The sequence below is a fragment of the Heteronotia binoei genome, chromosome 1 (assembly GCF_032191835.1).
Source record: "Heteronotia binoei isolate CCM8104 ecotype False Entrance Well chromosome 1, APGP_CSIRO_Hbin_v1, whole genome shotgun sequence".
In the NCBI taxonomy this organism is placed as follows: domain Eukaryota; kingdom Metazoa; phylum Chordata; class Lepidosauria; order Squamata; family Gekkonidae; genus Heteronotia; species Heteronotia binoei.
Window position 1 is genome coordinate 144,414,070 of NC_083223.1, and position 17,904 is coordinate 144,431,973.

A 17,904-nucleotide genomic window follows, 5' to 3' on the forward strand; every position below is an offset into this window, starting at 1 on the left:
CTAAATGTGTTCCAATCAGATGATATTGGAGTGATCTTTTACAAGTACTGTTAGAAAGTACATTGGCTTTATTTGCAGAAGTTGACTGGAAGAATTTTCGCATGTGTGTTACAAAAGATCAGTGCCTTGACTTCTAATGGAGTGGAATAATAATGTGTCAGCTGGGTTGAGGGCCTGTGTAAATCCAGTGGAATTAACAAGAACTGCTTTCCCATTGAAAGAGACTAAAAAAATGTTTCAGCTTTCAGAACAAGTTTCTCTACTATTGCTACAATACTTGAATTACATAAGTATTGATGCATAAAGGTACTGTGCTTTTTAATTTTTTTCCTGCTTGAATTAAAAGCTTACAATCTGCTACATATTCTGAATGTATAAGTAGGTGGCAGGCTTATTTAAACAGATTATTGCTACTGATTAAAAAAATCAAATCAGTTGCATGTTTATCTAACAGTTTATAGTAGTGTATTTACTTCTTTCACTTTGAGTGTTTACTTCCTGAATTTCATTAAGCAATGACTGATTTATAAAACACTCTTAGTAGCTGTGGTTTTGCACTTTGTAGTTGAATCTTGCTCTTCTATTATAGAAAAACCTAGTCTGCTAATGTTTGAGTAGATGAGTTTTAATAGAGCATAGCTGGCATAAAGACTAAGGAGCTAATATATGGATTATATTGACTATTTTTAAAAGGATATTGAAGGCTATCTGCTTGTGACCAGAGATGCAGGTGTGTAACTGAAATTTTCTCAAATCTCTTTAGAGTACTCTAGGTCCAGGGATTCTTGCAGAGTTCCCGTCTGTTTCTCTTCCACGGGGTTGGACCTTGATGCCACAGCGTTGGCATACCCAGATTTGATTTTTTTATCACTTGTGAAATTCATTACTTGGCCTTGATTAGATTATATCTCTCAACATAAACTATCTTGATGAGCTCTGTAAATTCTATACTGTGTTCCTCAGGTAAAGTCAGTTGGGTGCAACATGTAGAAGGCAGGGATCATATCTTGCATGATGAGGGATAAATTTCCAACAGAATTCCTCAAAGCAGCCATTTTCTAGAAACATGTGAACTTGTCGGCTCCACTTAAACTTCCCTTTTCTAATGTACACGGGTTGAGTGAGCCTACTATTTCTCTTGCAGTACTGGTTGTTGGCTAGAAACTTAGCAAAGCAGATACTGCTTTCATCAGCCTTTTTTATTGTGATTGGACAGGGTCACCTTCATAAGAAGCGGGGGTTGCTTCCCTTTAAGCAGAGTTCTTCCAAAGTGCCAGTGTCTAGTCGGGTAGTCCTACTGATTACCTTCTTTTGGAAAATAATTTCTTAAAATAAGATTTAGGGAAGCAGAGGAGCTGATAATTAGCCCTTGTTTCCATATGCTAGATGGAGCTTCCTATGCATTGGTAGTTAAAAGGTTCCAGTGCTCCTACCTATTTACTCTGGCTAGACAGGGTCACTTAGGAAGAATTCTCCTAACAGGTAAGGAATTTCCCCGTTCTAACTCCAGTTTTTGTGTCATGTTCCAGGTCTTCCAAAGGTTGATAAGCCCCTCCCAGAAAAAGTAAGTTGGGATGTGATTTTTCTGATTTAAAAGTTGTAAAAAATAAAATTTAGTAGTTCCTGCCTCTTTATAACGTCATAAAAAGACTGGTGGTAGTAATTTACAGTTAGTCATTTTTGCAAGTAGTTTTCATTTCTTATGCAACTTCAACTCTGAAACAAAGTAAGGTCATTAAAATATTTTTAGTGATTGTGGATGAAAGTGTAGGGATTTTTTTATACTTCGATAGTTTATTTGAGGCACTTTAGCTTTGCAAATGGATACACTTTGTGTTTGAAAATTATTGGCTGTTTGTTTTAACATTTATGCTAAGGAGTAATATATAGAAATCTGTTGTGACTTTAGTGATCAGATTTAAACAGGTTCTGAATTTTAATAATACCATCTTCAGATGATGCTCAGTAGGTATGATAAGTTGACTGATCTGTGCTTATACTAAATATTTTTCCCTGTACCATTTTTGATATATTATCTTGTTCAGGTATTTTCTGCCATAAATAGTGAATACCTTTCCTTATTTCAAGACCAACTTCATGAAAACAAAACATCAGTCATTTTTAAAAAATCCATGATGTGTAGGAAATAATACAAGATATAGTATAGTTCTGGGTAGAGTGTTATCATCAGGAACAGTGAGACAAGATGTAAGATGTCTGTGATTGGGCTTTGTTTCTCGTAGTGTGTTGGCTGTGACAAATATTTCTTAGGGGGTTCTGCTAGGCTTGGGTTGTACCTATTTTATTATTTATTTAAGTGAGCGACTCATGAAAGCTCATACCCTGCCACAAATTTTGTTAGTTCTTAAGGTGCTGTTGTCCCCTTGCTCTTTCCTACTGTAAAAAACTTTGTTGTCCTGTTACACCCAGCACTCCTGTTGGGGAAAAATTACTAGTGGGGGTAGTTAAGAGTGCCTTTTTCTAATTGGATTTAGCATGGAAACCAGTTTCCCTTCTAGACATAGCTGACTTAGTCATACTTATCCATGCTGTAGTAATCTTCAGTCTGATATTGTAGACCACTCAGAAATTACAATAGGTCCAGTAAGTGGCAGTCTTGCTTTTGACCAAAATAAATTGTTTTATCCATATATAATATAATACTTGTGGTAAAGGTGCTACATTGGTCACTGATCTGTTTTGGGGTTCTATTCAAAGTGTTGTTTTTGATATTTAAAGACTTTCACAATCTGGGACACATACTTGAAGGACCTCTTCACCATGAATGTTCATGTACACTCCTGTTCATTCAGTGCAGCAGGATCTTTTGACTATCTGTTGCCTATTTTGGGGCTTTCTTGTTTAAGGTAGTGGACATACTGATTGGTGAGTCTTCCTATCAGATCTGGAGGCAGGCCTAACTTTCTTTTTTCCAAAGCGGAGGAAATCACCACCAGTCAGTTTGTTTGTTGCCTCAGCTAAGAAAGCAGAGTTTTGTGGGAGCTTTGGTTAGACAGTATATTCATAGGCTGTCTTTTTTAAAGTCTTTGTCTTTCCCCCTTCACTTGCTGGGACAGGGGAGCCCAACAAAAAATGTCTTACTGCTCTTGAAGTGATGAAAACATGGCAAGCTGGATTAGTTTTTTTCAACTCTGTCCTTTGAGGGGGCTTCGTGACAGGTTTTTCAGAGATCCAAATTAGAGGCTTTGGGCCAGGCAGAGTCCCTTCTTCTGACTGTAATGACAAGTTGAAAAGAGTACCCAGCAGCCAATAACAGGCTGGATGCAGTGGACATTACTGGCTCAAGCGGTGACTCTGCCCATTGTTGCTAGATACCTTTTTGCTTCTCACATAGCCCCAGATGAATGCCAGAGCACTAAGCCACTAAGTTGTAACTTCAGCATTTTTCCCTTTCCTTCTGCAGTTTGCTGATTGGTGACATAAGCTTTAAGATTGCCCCTCAGGGTAGTCTTGCTCAGGGAAGAGGTTGAAAAAGGTATTCTAACTAGGAGTGTTGGCTTGGTTATAGTGGACCTGGAAAATATTGGTGTTTCCTAATATTTCCAAATCCCAGTTACTGGTATAGTATTCAGATTTGGTAAATATTTCCTCTTTTTTTTCCAGGTCCATTGGAGCTGAGGAGGGGGGGAAAAAGAACTCCACCCTGCCCCAGCCGAGGGTTCTCTCTGCAAGGCTCTGTTAGGCAGCCTGGCTTAAACCAGACTGCCCAATAGAGCCACCCTCATCCTCCATTGTTTCCAACAATGGAGGGGGGATGCATTTAAAGGGACCATAGAGCATTTAAAGGGCTTGTGGTTCTTTAAATGCCTTCTCAGTGGAGAGTTCATCCAGAACTTCAGCTGTCTGGGAGTCCCAAAAACTCCTGAATATTTTTGGGGATTTTTCAGGTTGGCCATTTTTGTATAGCCAAATAAATTCTGGGCTCTGTTTGCAACTGAAAAAGATATCCAGGAAATACTGCTGAAGTATTTTTTTGATATTTATTCAGCTTGGTGTGGGACAAATTCGCATCCCTAGGACTGTATTTTGATTGATTTATCTTTTACTGTTGACAGTCCTAATTGGAGTTTTTAACCTGTAATTTTTACTTGCTGTGTTTCTTGTAATGTTTATTTATATTGTAAGCCACCTTGAATTCTGGAAGGGAGAAAGGCAGCTAATAAATGTTTTAAATAAATCAATCCATGGGAGAGGGGCTTTATTCTGGAGGATACTGAAAACAAACAAAAAAAGGTGGTGACGTATGGATCTACTTATAAATAATAATAATAAATCCCAGGCACTCCTGAACCATATTGATTAATTCTTAGGATCTTGCTACATATTATATAATGATACATGCAGGACTTTTTTAAAAAAAAACAGGAATGCAGTTCTGGCTGGTTTGGTGCTGGTGTGTGTGGCCTAATATGCAAATTAGCTTCTGCTGGGCTGCTTCTACAAAAACAAGCCCTGGATACATGTATTTGCCGGGGAGGGGGGGTTGTTCCTAGTTTTTGCCTTATTTTGGGAATACAGAAATGCAGCTGCTGAAGAATGTCACACTAAAACTGTGGAGGAGGGAAACCCCTGTAAACTGCATTCAATAATACTAGAATAGTTTAACATTTATTCCTTTACTTACTTCAACTAAAATTAATTTCCAGTATTGTTAATGTGACAGTTATATTTTATCTTTGATTTAAGCCTTTTAGGGACTTGTATGTTCCCTTTGGCAACAGACATTTGATCTACTACTGCTTTCATTTTTTTCATCTGCAGGGTTGCCAATTTCTGGAAAGTAAGGGAAATGGAAATTGGTCAGGGAAAGTCAGGAAAATTGGTTTGAAGTCAGGGAAAGTCAGGGGAATTGTGATTAAAATATATTCAAGCAGAGGATTTTTGACCTGCTGCTGCGATAGCATGATCTGTTCTTGTGACAACTGGAATAGAGAAGTAGCAGAATACAAATAAAAGTCAATGATGCCTTTTCCCAGCTCCACCTTTTTCTCAGCTCCACCCCCAGCAAGCAGCCTAATATGTTTGTTGAGCTCTGTCCCTGCATGATTTCCTAGGTCTTTCTGTAGCATTTGCAAAGCAAGACTAGTTTAAACATTTAGAAGTATACAAACTTTAAACATCAACTGTTTTCATCCCTACCTGCTAGCTTAATTTGACTGTTTGGGCCATTTAAACGTAACAGTTGAGCAGCACAGGTCAGCAGATGACCTGTTAGGTTTAAATGGCTGTCAGCCATTTAAACCTAACAGTGGGGTAGGTCTACCCATCAGCCACAGCTGGGAGAAATGGGGATCCAGACTGGCCAGGTCAGTTCACGGCATTTTTGGTTCAGTTCAGTTCAGTGGCCACCCTGAAACAGAACGTTTAGGTTTGTGCCCATCTCTATTCATGACTTCCTAAAAGCCTAGTATGAGCAAGAAGAGAAATCTGTGGGATGAAATAATTGCTTTCTTATTTAAAATGTGTATTTCTTATTTATAAATGTGTATTTCTTATAATAGGAATTTCAGTAAAATAAACTTCAACTTTTGTTGAAGTTTTAAATATTCCTAATACTATCCATGCCAGAATTAATCATCAATTTTGAATAAATCTATTTTTTCTTACATCTCATTTTTCACAGCCAGCTTCTACAAGTTAAAGCTTTACAAATCAGTTTCATAGGATTTTTAGTATAGATATTTCTATACAGTTGTCACCAGAACGATTATGTGGACTTGAGTCACTATTGCATTTTTCCAACAGGAAATTAAACCAAGACTGCCTGGTGAGTATTAGGACAAGGGGTAATTTAACCTCCTAAACCAGGGGTGTCAAACTCATTTGTTATGAGGGCTGGATTTGACATAAATGAGACCTTGTCGGGCCGGGCCATGAGTATCATAAAATGTAACACCAGGTAGCGGACATATAAACTTTATGAAGAGCACAGACACATAATTAAAGATTTTTTTTTACTTAAAATAAAACATGCTTAAAATATTAGCGCGCTTGCAATATTTTGTTTTACAGTCTCTGATAAATGTCTTCTCTCGCTATGAATTATTGCCTCAAAAACTGCAGACAATGTCTGTGCTGTACCAGTCTTGAATATGTGCTGTTCAGGTGTGCACATCTGTAAGTTGCAAACTTACTTTTGATTCATTGACATTCATTACAGAACATCTCATGGTCAATGCTTTGAGCCTAGGACTCAGAGGAACATGAAGCAGCTGGGCTTTGAGAGCTTTTGAACAGAAGTTGCTTCACGTACTAGTCAAGAGCATGTGAAGGCACCATGACACAGACTGAGGGCTACGTGATTGTTTACAAAAGTATAATTTTCCCCAGGAAAATGACTACAACTAAAAAGAAATACATCTCCCCCCCCAAAAAAAAAACCCCAACTACAAGAACAGAGGGACAGCCATGTACAGTGGTCAGTGTCAGCCTATTATCTGGGAAGTCTAAATTCAAGATCAAAGGAAAATGTGAAAGGAAAATTTGCTGGGTAGACCTGGGGTGGAACACACTCTCAGCCTAATGCTGATACTTCTCTTCTAAATAGTTCACATGCTTTTCTATTGAGCAAGACTGGAGGGGAACCCAGTTACACCCATAACAAGTCCAACAAATCTCTCTCTGTGTAGCAAGGCAAAAAGCTCATACCTTCACTAAAACGTTGCTCATCTTAAAAGCACTCTTTGTAGCTCTCCTGAAGGTGGGGACTGTCAAAGGAAGCTCTGGCTTTTTCTTTCCTTCCCCGGGGGCACAACAAGGAGGGGGAGGCGCCTCAGCCATTCATTAGAAGGAAGATAGGCTTGTCTCAGTAGCTCTGCAGGGTGATTAATTGAGCCTGACAAACTTAATCACCCAGCAGAGCTATAGAGCCAAGCTCCCTTATTGGCTGAGGCCACTCCTCCCTCCTTCTCCCTTTGGGAAAAGGGAGGGGGGAGAGGGAAAGACTGCTTTGCTGCTCTGGCTTATCTGGGGAGAAACACAAAATGGCGACCAACAAAAGCAGGCAAGGGAAAATGAAGCAAATGACAGCCAGTTGCTGGAGGGCCTGATTGGAGCCCTCTATGGGCCTGATTCGGCCCGCGGGCTGTAGTTTGACACCCCTGCCCTAAACTGTGTGGCTTAAAGCCCCGTGCAGCATTTTCATTTGTGAGAAATACTATTGTTAAACTCAGAAGTATTTACTGTGCGTTTAGCACACAGCCATAGCTATATCTCTGAGCACTGGAAATAATATAACACATCACAGGAGTATTGTACAATATAAGGTGGTATATAAAGGCATCTTGATTCTTCTTGTCAGGTCTGGAGGCAGCAGTTTTCCAGTTTACAGTTACCATTTGTAGAAGGGGTTGCCTTATACATTTTCTGCCTTGAGAGCAGGGAGTGTTAGAAGTTGTGCACTGGTGGTGCTCTTGGCCTAGGCTCGCTCAGTTTTTCTGTCCAACTTCAGTCTTATTTCTTTAGAATTTCCTTCAGTTATACCTGTTTAAACTGTCTCACCCTGAGTTTATGTTGGTAGGATGACCAGTGTTTTGCATCTGGAATCCCACTATGGAGAAATAGTGGGGGAAAGGATTAGTACTCATTCCACCCTTTCTACTTCTCTGCTGCTAATTGACTCCACGTAGTACAGCTTTAAACAGGAGACATGGCAGGGTTTCAAGACATGAGGTAGAAGCAAAAATTTTCTTTGCCATATGGGTAGTTGTTGAAATGAGTCTCCCACATATAAGGTTGGAATGTACAAAGTGGTAGGTTGCTGTTTAGTACATGGCTAAGTATATATTGTATTTAGTGAGTCTTAAATTTTGTTTTGTAATTGTCCTAGAACAATGTTGTAACACACTTTTAATCCCCACTGGGAAGAACAGTAAAGTATAAATAATTTTTAAAAATCTGTGACATCCCAGCCCCCTCTTATGAATACTTAGTTGAGGAAATCCTGAGTTCCCTTGTAAGTTAGCTTGGTGTTAAACTGAACGACACTTGATGGCTTAGCTGTAACTTGTACAAGTTACGCTGGACTCTTAACTTTATTCTTGGACTAGCCGTAGTAATGGACAATACCATCCTCAATCTGAGCAGTGTTCTCATGATATAGGTGGAACCAGGACTTTTTTTGTAGTAGCAACTCTTTTGCACCTGATGTAGCCAATCCTCCAAGAGTTTATAGGGCTCTTCTTACTGTAACCTCTTGGAAGACTGGCTACATCAGGGGTGTGTGGCCTAATATGCAAAGGAGTTCCTGCCACAAAAAAAGCCCTGGGTGGAACTAAAGACCTTGTTCTCTCTTTCATAGTTTCAGAAAACTGGCACTGTAACCTTTTATGTGTTTTACCTCAATTCCATAGATGATGAAACCTTTGGGTTGAAAAGGGATATATTGATTTTGCAATAACAGAGCCTTCCTAGTAGAAAGCTATGATGTGAAGAATGCATCCCCCTCATCTGTTTTTTTAAAAGGTATTGCTGCTGTTTCCAACCATGCAGGGCCATTTTAATCTGAATGGAAAATCTGTCTGGAGACCCAAAGTACAGTAATTAGCAGTCTCTTCAGAGTGTCAGAGCAGAATTTACCATTGTAATGGTTTAGCTGAAGGATAAAAGGATTGAATTTTGGTCCCTTTGACTGCCAAACTAAATGAGTTGCCATGGGAATTTTCAAATGTAAGAGGCGTTTACTTAGAGCAATTTGAAAGATTTGAATAAACTCATATATTATGAGTTTTTAAGGAAACATCTCTGCTTTTTCTGGCATAGGCTGAGCAGCAACATGAAGGCTGTTGGAAAGCTGCTTACATACTTAATGAGAATGAGTTGATCCATGCACCCCATGCAGACCACCACCTTATTAAAGCTAAACTGTTTCAGTTAAATACCGTACAGTAAGCACATTTCAAGTGAGACAGTTTGCAAGAAATCCCTAGAGTAAAAAGGAAAATCTGATTGCAGTAGATGTAAATTGAATTTCCCTTGTTGGATTAGATCTCTTTTCAAGTAATGCTATTAGAAGTGCTTCTTTATATTGTTTCAGTAAACATTAACTTGATTTTAACTTTCCCCTCTGCATGTAATATTTATTACAATCGTCAAATCTGACTATGAAGGGGAAGAAGGGCATTGAAGACTCCATTTGAAAGCAGATAAAATGGCTAGATTCTTTGAACTGGTTCTTTAAGATCATATACAAGTTTAAGAGGTGAGGTTTATATTCCTTCTAAAAATGATCTACTTTGATCTGCTGACTGGTTTGTCAGCGTTGGCATTAACTGAAATATGAGAAGCTGGACTCTTAGTTTTTTTTGCAAATGCCTGAGGTAATGAACATCACTTATGTTTGTTTTAACCTTCAGCTGTACTTGATGTTATGCTGAACTAGGAGCATGGTTTTAACTGAAGCCTTTGGCCAAACAATTGCAACACTGCAACCTTGTTAGTTCATGCATCTGCCCCACTCTTGTGTGAAACTGGGTGATGGGAGTCTGGTTTTTAAATCGGAAGGCATACCAAGAGATGTGAAGGCCTGGAAAAAGACAGAAAAATTTGGAAAAATTGAAAAAAGAAAAGAAAAAAAATTGATTATGGAATATTTTAGCATGAATATTTTAAGACAAGGTATTCAAATATTTTCCAAGTTATTTCTAAAAAATAGGTATGGTATCAGATTATTCTAATTTCTGCGCACTGAGGACAAGCAAGTCCTAGGTCATGCCCATTCATTGAAACTTAGTGTTACATTCCCTTCTATACACTTCCTTCCTCTTCAAGTCTTTTTATGAGAATAAGTTTTTTATTTTTATTTAATTCTGTGGAGAGGAAATATGAATAATTGTTACTTCTGGATTTATAAGAATTGTTTTGTGGAGGGTTTTATGTCTGTCCCACATAAACTAGTAAACAGTTCAAGAGATTGCTGCTCCATTCATTACAATTACAGACAAATATTATTTTAAAAGTATATTCTGTTTGTAATAATTGTTTGAATACACTATATTTTTAATATGCTCGTTGTGATAATTTCATGCAAGATAAAATTGTCCATAGTCATGTTTTATGTTCCTAAAGCAACAGAATTACTTTCAATTTGGAAAAGAAAAAATAAGTGCTAAAGTAGCATTTTTTTTTTAAGTTTTTTCAAAAATTTCCATTTTCCTCCAGAAAAAAAATGGGAAAAGCTGGGGTTTTTTCCAAGCTTCAAAATTTCCGGAAATTTTACATCTCTAAGCATACCACAAGTGAAGGGAATTGAACCCTTTCTGCCTTATCTCCTTGGCTGCATTGTTTCAAGTACTATTCTCACTCTCAGGCTCATTTCAAGTATCCATGAGGATTATGGGAAAGTTTCTAGGGCAGCAGAGTGGGGAGGGTTTGGTCACTCTCACTTGCGCACCTCTTCTGATAAAAAAGATTGAGTACTGAATCAGGTTCAAGATTTTTGTTACTTTAAGGACCACGAATGAGCCCATGGTGCAGAGTGGTAAGCTGCAGTACTGCAGTCCAACTCTGCTCACAACCTGTGTCCAGATCATGTGAAGTGATGGTATCGTTTTACTCTGCTCTGGTAAGACCTCACCTGGAGTATTGTGTTCAGTTTTGGGCTCCACATTGGATATAGAAGAGCTGGAACGGGTCCAGAGGAGGGCAACAAAGATGGCGAGGAGTCTGGAGACCAAGTCCTATGAAGAAAGGTTGAAGGAGCTGGGCATGTTTAGCCTGGAGAGAAGGCAGCTGAGAGGTGATATGATCACCATCTTCAAGTACTTGAAGGGCTGTCATCTAGAGGATGGTATGGGATTGTTTTCTGTGGCCCCAGAAGGTAGAACCAGAACCAACGGGTTGAAATTAAATGAAAAGAGTTTCCGGCTCAACATTAGGAAGAACTTCCTGACCTTTAGAGCGGTTCCTCAGTGGAACAGGCTTCCACAGGAGGTGGTTGGTTCTCCTTCCTTGGAGGTTTTTAAACAGAGGCTAGATGGCCATCTGACAGCAATGAAGATCCTGTGAATTTGGGGGAAGGTATTTGTGAGTTTCCTGCATTGTTCAGGGGGTTGGACTAGATGATCCTGGAGGTCCCTTCCAACTCTATCATTCTGTGATCCCAGCGGAAGCTGGGTTCAGGTAGCTGGCTCAAGGTTGACTCAGTCTTCCATCCTTCCAAAGTCAATAAAATGAGTACCCAGTTTGCTTGGGGGTAAAGTGTAGATGACAGGGGAAGACAGTGGCAAACCACCCAGTAAAAAGTGTGCCATGAAAACGTCATGATGCGACGTCACCCCAGAGTTGGAAATAACTGGTGCTTGCACAGGAGACTACCTTTTACCTTTTAAGAACCTAAATGATCTGGGATTATTATATCTATGAGACCGCCTGTCTCTGCATACGCCTCAGATAGCTTTACACCAGTCAGGTAACAACTTATTGGCAGTCCCCGCCCCCAAAGTGGTCTGACCGTTCTCAACCAGGACCAGGGCCTTTTCAGCTCTGGCTTGAACCTGTTGGAACTCTCTGTCTAGTGAGAAGAGGGCTCTGCAGAACTTAGCTCAATTCCGCAGGACCTGTAAGACCACTGGGCATATGATTGAGGACAGTGATGGTTAAAGATCAGCTAACCTCCGTATTTCTTCCCCCCTCCCTCCGTCTCCATTTTGCCCTTCTCCCACCCTGTTTGTTTTACCTTTCTTTATTGTTTTCCTTCCCTGGTCTTATCCTCCTTTTTCTCCTTCCTTGCCCTTTTTCTAGGGCTTGTCTTTTCCATGCAATGTTGGCAGTATTAACTGCCTTCTCAGTTGCTCACTTGTGATGCATTATAGGGGCACCATCTAATATAGTAGATTAACTGTCAGGTTTTTAACTGTGATATTTGACAGTAAAACGTTGCTTTTATTGTTTATTTAATTGTTGGGAACTGCCCTGAGCCCTGCTTGGCAAGGAAAGGAGCTGGATATAAGTTGGATGGATGGGTGAAATTGACTAGCCTTTTATATTTGAATGGAGTGGAATTTACACATGAACCAGAAACATGGGTGCTCTATGATATCTAATTTGTTCCATACACTTGTTATGTACATGAGACTTCAAGACTAGCACTTTTGCAATAGCTTGTTTTGCTACCTTTCAACGTTTTTGGTTATCTGCCAGTTTGTTCTCTTTTACTGCCACCTTTTTCCAGGATACAACAGTCTCAAAGATGAAATTACTTCATCCATGTGTACTTGCTCATGGTATCAAATTATCTATGTGCATGTCTCCACTGAGTGAAATGGAGATAGTGAGTTCCCAAGACAGTTTTTTGTGGTGGCCTCAGGGTTTGAAAATGCTTTACCCAAGAAATCCAATCTGGCCCCTTCACTCTGAGCCTTGAAGAGATCTTTAAATGGTGTTACTCAGCAGAGAGGGGGGAGGTGTTTAGTGAAAACTGAATCCGAATTTGGGAGTATGGGTTATAATTCTGAATACTGGATTTTACTTTTCCAGCTTCATATGGCTTGTTAATATAAGAACATAAGAGAAGCCATATTGGATCAGGCCAATGGCCCATCCAGTCCAACACTCTGTGTCACACAGCAGCAACCCCCCCCCCCAAGTGCCATCAGGAGGTTCACAAGTGGGGCTAGAAGCCCTTCCACCCCCCTCCCCCCAAGCACCAAGAATACAGAGCATCACTGCCCCAGACAGTTCCAACAATACGCTGTGGCTAATAGCCACTGATGGACCTCTGCTCCATATTTTTATCCAATCCCCTCTTGAAGCTGGGTATGCTTGTAGCCGCCACCACCTCCTGTGGCAGTGAATTCCACATGTTAATCACCCTTTGGGTGAAGAAGTACTTCTTTTTATCCGTTCTAACTCAACTGCTCAGCAATTCCATTGAATGCCCACGAGTTCTTGTATTGTGAGAATGGGAAAAAAGTACTTCCTTCTCTACTTTCTCCATCCCATCTTTCTCCATCTTGTAAACTTCTATCATGTCACCCCACAGTTGACGTTTCTCCAAGCTAAAGAGCCCCAAGCGTTTTAACCTTTCTTCATAGGGAAAGTGTTCCAAACCTTTAATCATTCTAGTTGCCTTTTTCTGGACTTTTTCCAATGCTATAATATCCTTTTTGAGATGCGGTGACCAGAATTGTACTCAGTATTCCAAATGAGACCGCACCATTGATTTATACAGGGGCATTATGATACTGGCTGATTTGTTTTCAGTTCCCTTCTTAATAATTCCCAGCATGGTGTTGGCCTTTTTTTATTACAATCGCACACTGTCTTGACATTTTCAGTGAGTTATCTACCACAACTCCAAGATCTCTCTCTTTGTCAGTCTCTGCCAGTTCACACCCCATCAACTTGTATTTGTAGCTGGGATTCTTGGCCCCAATGTGCATTACTTTGCACTTGGCCACATTGAACCTCATCTGCCAGCTCGAGAGTCATGGAGTAAAAGGACAAATCCTCTTGTGGATCAAAAACTGGCTAATTAATAGGAAGCAGAGAGTGAGTATAAATGGGCAGTCTTCACAGTGAAGGATGGTAAGCAGTGGAGTGCCACTGGGTCCCATGCTCTTTAACTTGTTCATAAATGATTTGGAGTTGAGAGTGAGCAGTGAAGTGGCCAAGTTTGCAGATGACACTAAATTGTTCAGGGTGGTGAGAACCAGAGAGGATTGTGAGGTACTCCAAAGGGATTTGTTGAGGCTGGGTAAGTGGGCGTCAACGTGGCAGATGAGGTTCAATGTGGCCGAGTGCAAAGTAATGCACATTGGGGCCAAGAATCCCAGCTACAAATACAAGTTGATGGGGTGTGAACTGGCAGAGATTGACAAAGAGAGAGATCTTGGGGTCGTGGTAGATAACTCACTGAAAATGTCAAGACAGTGTGCGATTCCGATAAAAAAAGGCCAACGCCATGCTGGCAATTATTAGGAAGGGAATTGAGAACAAATCAGCCAGTATCATAATGCCCCTATATAAATTGATGGTGCGGTCTCATTTGGAATACTGTGTGCAATTCTGGTCACCGCATCTCAAAAAGGATATTATAGCATTGGAAAAAGTCCAGAAAAGGGCAACTAGAATTATTAAAGGTTTGGAACACTTTCCCTATGAAGAAAGGTTAGAATGCTTGGGGCTCTTTAGCTTGGAGAAACATCGACTGTGGGGTGACATGATAGAGGTTTACAAGATAATGCATGGGATGGAGAAAATAGAGAAAGTTCTTTTCTTCCTTTCTCACAATACAAGAACTCGTGGGCATTCGATGAAACTGCTGAGCAGTCAGGTTAAAACAGGTAAAGGAAATACTTCTTCACCCAAAGGGTGATTAACATGTGTAATTCACTGCCACAGGAGGTGGTGGCGGCTACAAGCATAGACAGCTTCAAGAGGGGTTAGATAAAAATATGGAGTAGAGGTCCATCAGTGGCTATTAGCCACAGTGTGTGTATATATATATATGTGTGTGTGTGTGTGTGTGTGTGTGTATTTTGGCCACTGTATGACACAGAGTGTTGGACTGGATGGGCCATTGGTCTGATCCAACATGACTTCTCTTATGTTCTTATGACTGACAGATTCTTTCAAAGATACTTTCAATTCTTTGATGAAGAACCTTCAATTTTAGAAAGTAAAATAAAAGTTGCAGTCAAATTAGGACAAACGTAGCACCAGAAGTGGATGGGATATTAGTAGAGGTATTTCAAGTTACAGAAACTGGTTGCATCAAAATATTAAACAGAATATGCCAACATATATAGAAAAGAAAACAATGGTCCACAGACATGCTCAACTGAAAATAACCTACGTTCCGGTTCCAAGAGAGAGAAATGTTAAAGACTGCAGCAGCTATTGGACCATTACATTAATTTCCCATTCAATCAAAGTGATGTTCAAAATTTTAGAACAAAGAGTCTTACTATATATGAGATGAGAAATGCCAGGTATTCAAGCTGGATTCAGGAAGGGAAAAGTTAGTAGATTTCATACTGCAAATTTATGATGGTTACTGGGAGCATGCCTTAGAATTTCAGAAGACATCAGTTTGTGCTTCATAGATTACAGCAAAACTATCAGTTGTATGGATCATGAAAAGCTATGATTGGTTTTAAAAAGGGGGTGCACCAGAACGTCTTGGTTTAATGCATAAGCCAGGGGTGTCATGCAGCCTTGGGGCCGAATCAGGCCCCCAAAGGACTCCTATCAGGCCCCTGAGCAACTGGCTCCCGTCTGCTTCCTTTTCCCTCTGTCTTGCTCCATTCTGCATCACAGCTTGCTTCACCAGGCTTGCTCAATCACACAGGAGCAAAACCTCTGTTTTCTCTGTGACTGAGGCTCCTCCCTTGGGGTGGAAGGGGGGGGCAGAGCTTGCTTTGCCAGGCTCTCAATCACAAAACAGAGCTACTGAGCCAAGGTTCTCTTCCTTCTATTGGCTGAGGTTCCTCCCCCTCCTGGTCCCCTGGGGAAGGAATGAAAGAGCCAGCGTTTCCTTTGCCCAGTTCCCTGGATCCTGTGGGAAAGACACAAAGAAAGCACCTTTAAGACCAACGAGTGCTAATGTTGTAAGCAAGTGTTTGGTTTTTTTAAAAAAATAATAATCTTTAATTGTGTTTGTCTGTATCCTTTATAAAGTTTCTATGTCTGCTATCTAATAGGAACACACAAGGCCAGTCCAACATGGCCTGGCCCAACAAGGTCTCATTTATGTTAGTTCCTGCCGTCATAACAGATGAGTTTGACACCCCTGGCATAAGCTATATTCTGGTCAAGAGGTTAGTCATAGTACAGTGTATGGGGAAACAGTGGTTTCTGATTTGCAAAAGTGTCAGACAAGGATGCATATCATCTGTCTTTCTGTTCAGTCTGTATGCTGAGCATATAAGGAAACCTGGATTATATTTAGATGAAGCTGAAGTGAAAATTGATAGAAAGAACATTATCAATTTGAGATACACAGATGACACCATATGACTAGCAGAAAATAGTGAAAACTGCTGACGAAGGCTAAAGCAGAAAGTGTCCAAAGCAGGATTACAGCTGAACATCAAGAAGGCAAAAATAATGACTACTGAAGAATTACACTTTAATTCTGACAGTGAAGAAAATAAAATTGGTTAAAAAATTCTGTTCCTTGGTTCAGTCATAAACCAAAAGAATGACTCTAACTAAGAAATCATAAGTTTGAGACTTGGAAGGGCAGCCATGAAGGTTCTAGAAAAGATGCTTAAGAAAGTGTCGCTGGAGACCAGAATCATAACTCATACCTAACGTATTCCCATTGCTATGTATGGACATGGAAGTTGTTCCATGAAGAAAGTTGATACAAAGAAAGTAGATTCCTTTGAAATGTCATGTTAGAGGGGAGTTTTATGAATACCGTGTACTGACCTTCCCCCCAAATAATGGGTTCTAGATCAAGCAAGAATTTTCCCTAGAGGCTAAAATGCCAAACTGAGGCTGTTGTACTTACAAGAAGACAAGAGTTCCTTGGAAAGCAGTAATGCTAGAGAAAGAGAAAGACCTAACATTGGATGGATTGATTTGATAAAGGAAGCCACACCTTTCAGTTTACAAGACCTAAGCAATGCTGTCAATGATAAGATGTTTTGGAGGTCATTAATTCACAGGATTGCTATGAGTTGGAAGTTGCTTGGTGACGTATAATGCATACAATAAGTGATGCGAAAGACCTCTGCTTGAGACCTTGGAGAGTCACTGCCAGTTATAAAAGACAGCATAAGGCAGCTTCACTAGCATTCACATGCTCTTGTTAAAATGCTGTAAAATTATATGCATTGTTTGATTAAGGCTTTCACTTCAATTTCATAAAATTTCCTTAATTGCACAAGATTCTGTTTCTAAACATATTATACTAAGTTGGGGAGGGGGATATAAAACCAAGTTGATACAGGTAGAACATAAGAACATAAGAGAAGCCATGTTGGATCAGGCCAATGGCCCATCCAGTCCAACACTCTGTGTCACACAGTGGCAAAAAATTTTATATATACACACATACACTGTGGCTAATAGCCACTGATGGACCTGTGCTCCATATTTTTATCTAAACCCCTCTTGAAGGTGGCTATACTTGTGACCGCAATAGGAAAGAAGTTTCTTCCCTTGGCTTAACCTCTTGTTTCAGATTTTTATCTCCTAACTCAAAGTCTGTTTGTCTTCCTTACATAATTTAGAGGCTGAAGAGATTGCATGAGTGATACCTACCAAGGGTCTCCCTCATCATTCCTCCTCCACAAAACCCCTCATATCTATCATATTTAGCCACTAGTCGTATCTAATTAAACTAGTTCTTCAATTCTGTTGTGCTTGGATGTGACCAAAAATATTAACATGATGTAGAGTTATGCCAGCAAGAGAGGTCCTGACTTTGAATAGTTGCCCTTCAGTTTTTGACTACAATGTAATGCACAACCAATGAGGAAATGTGGTGCTGATTCAAAAAAATAAGTTTTCCTGTGCCAAAAGGCAACTGCTCATAATGAGTATCTGCTATTCATTTATGTGAAAAAAACATGCATGTTTGGCTCATTTGCAGTATGATCCTGATATTGTCTCCTGACATTAGGCAGTTCACCTTCTGTTGACAGGAATCCTTGTAGGGAGTGGATATGATGTGCTGCCACCAAAAATGTGCAAGCATTGGTAGTAAGTACTGTTTAACTGAGCTACCAAAGTCTATAAAGTAAATGTTTTGTTTGCACAGAAGTAATACACATTTCAAATGAGAATTTTCTCTTTTGTGCCATATTGTATAGGAATGCCCTTGGTACTGAAGCATTTAGGAGTAGACAGTACTATTGCATAATAGGAAAGCTGTTGATTCAACTTGGAAGGACAAGTGTTCTCACTTTTTAGCATTTTATCTTGTTATGTCAT

The 17,904-nt window shown here is 39.9% G+C and overlaps 1 protein-coding gene across 9 annotated transcripts in view; it reads left to right on the plus strand.

Moving 5' to 3' along the window:
* The window catches only part of QKI (QKI, KH domain containing RNA binding), a 231,118-nt gene that overhangs the window by 148,160 nt on the left and 65,054 nt on the right, over positions 1–17,904 (plus strand). The window lies entirely within an intron of this gene.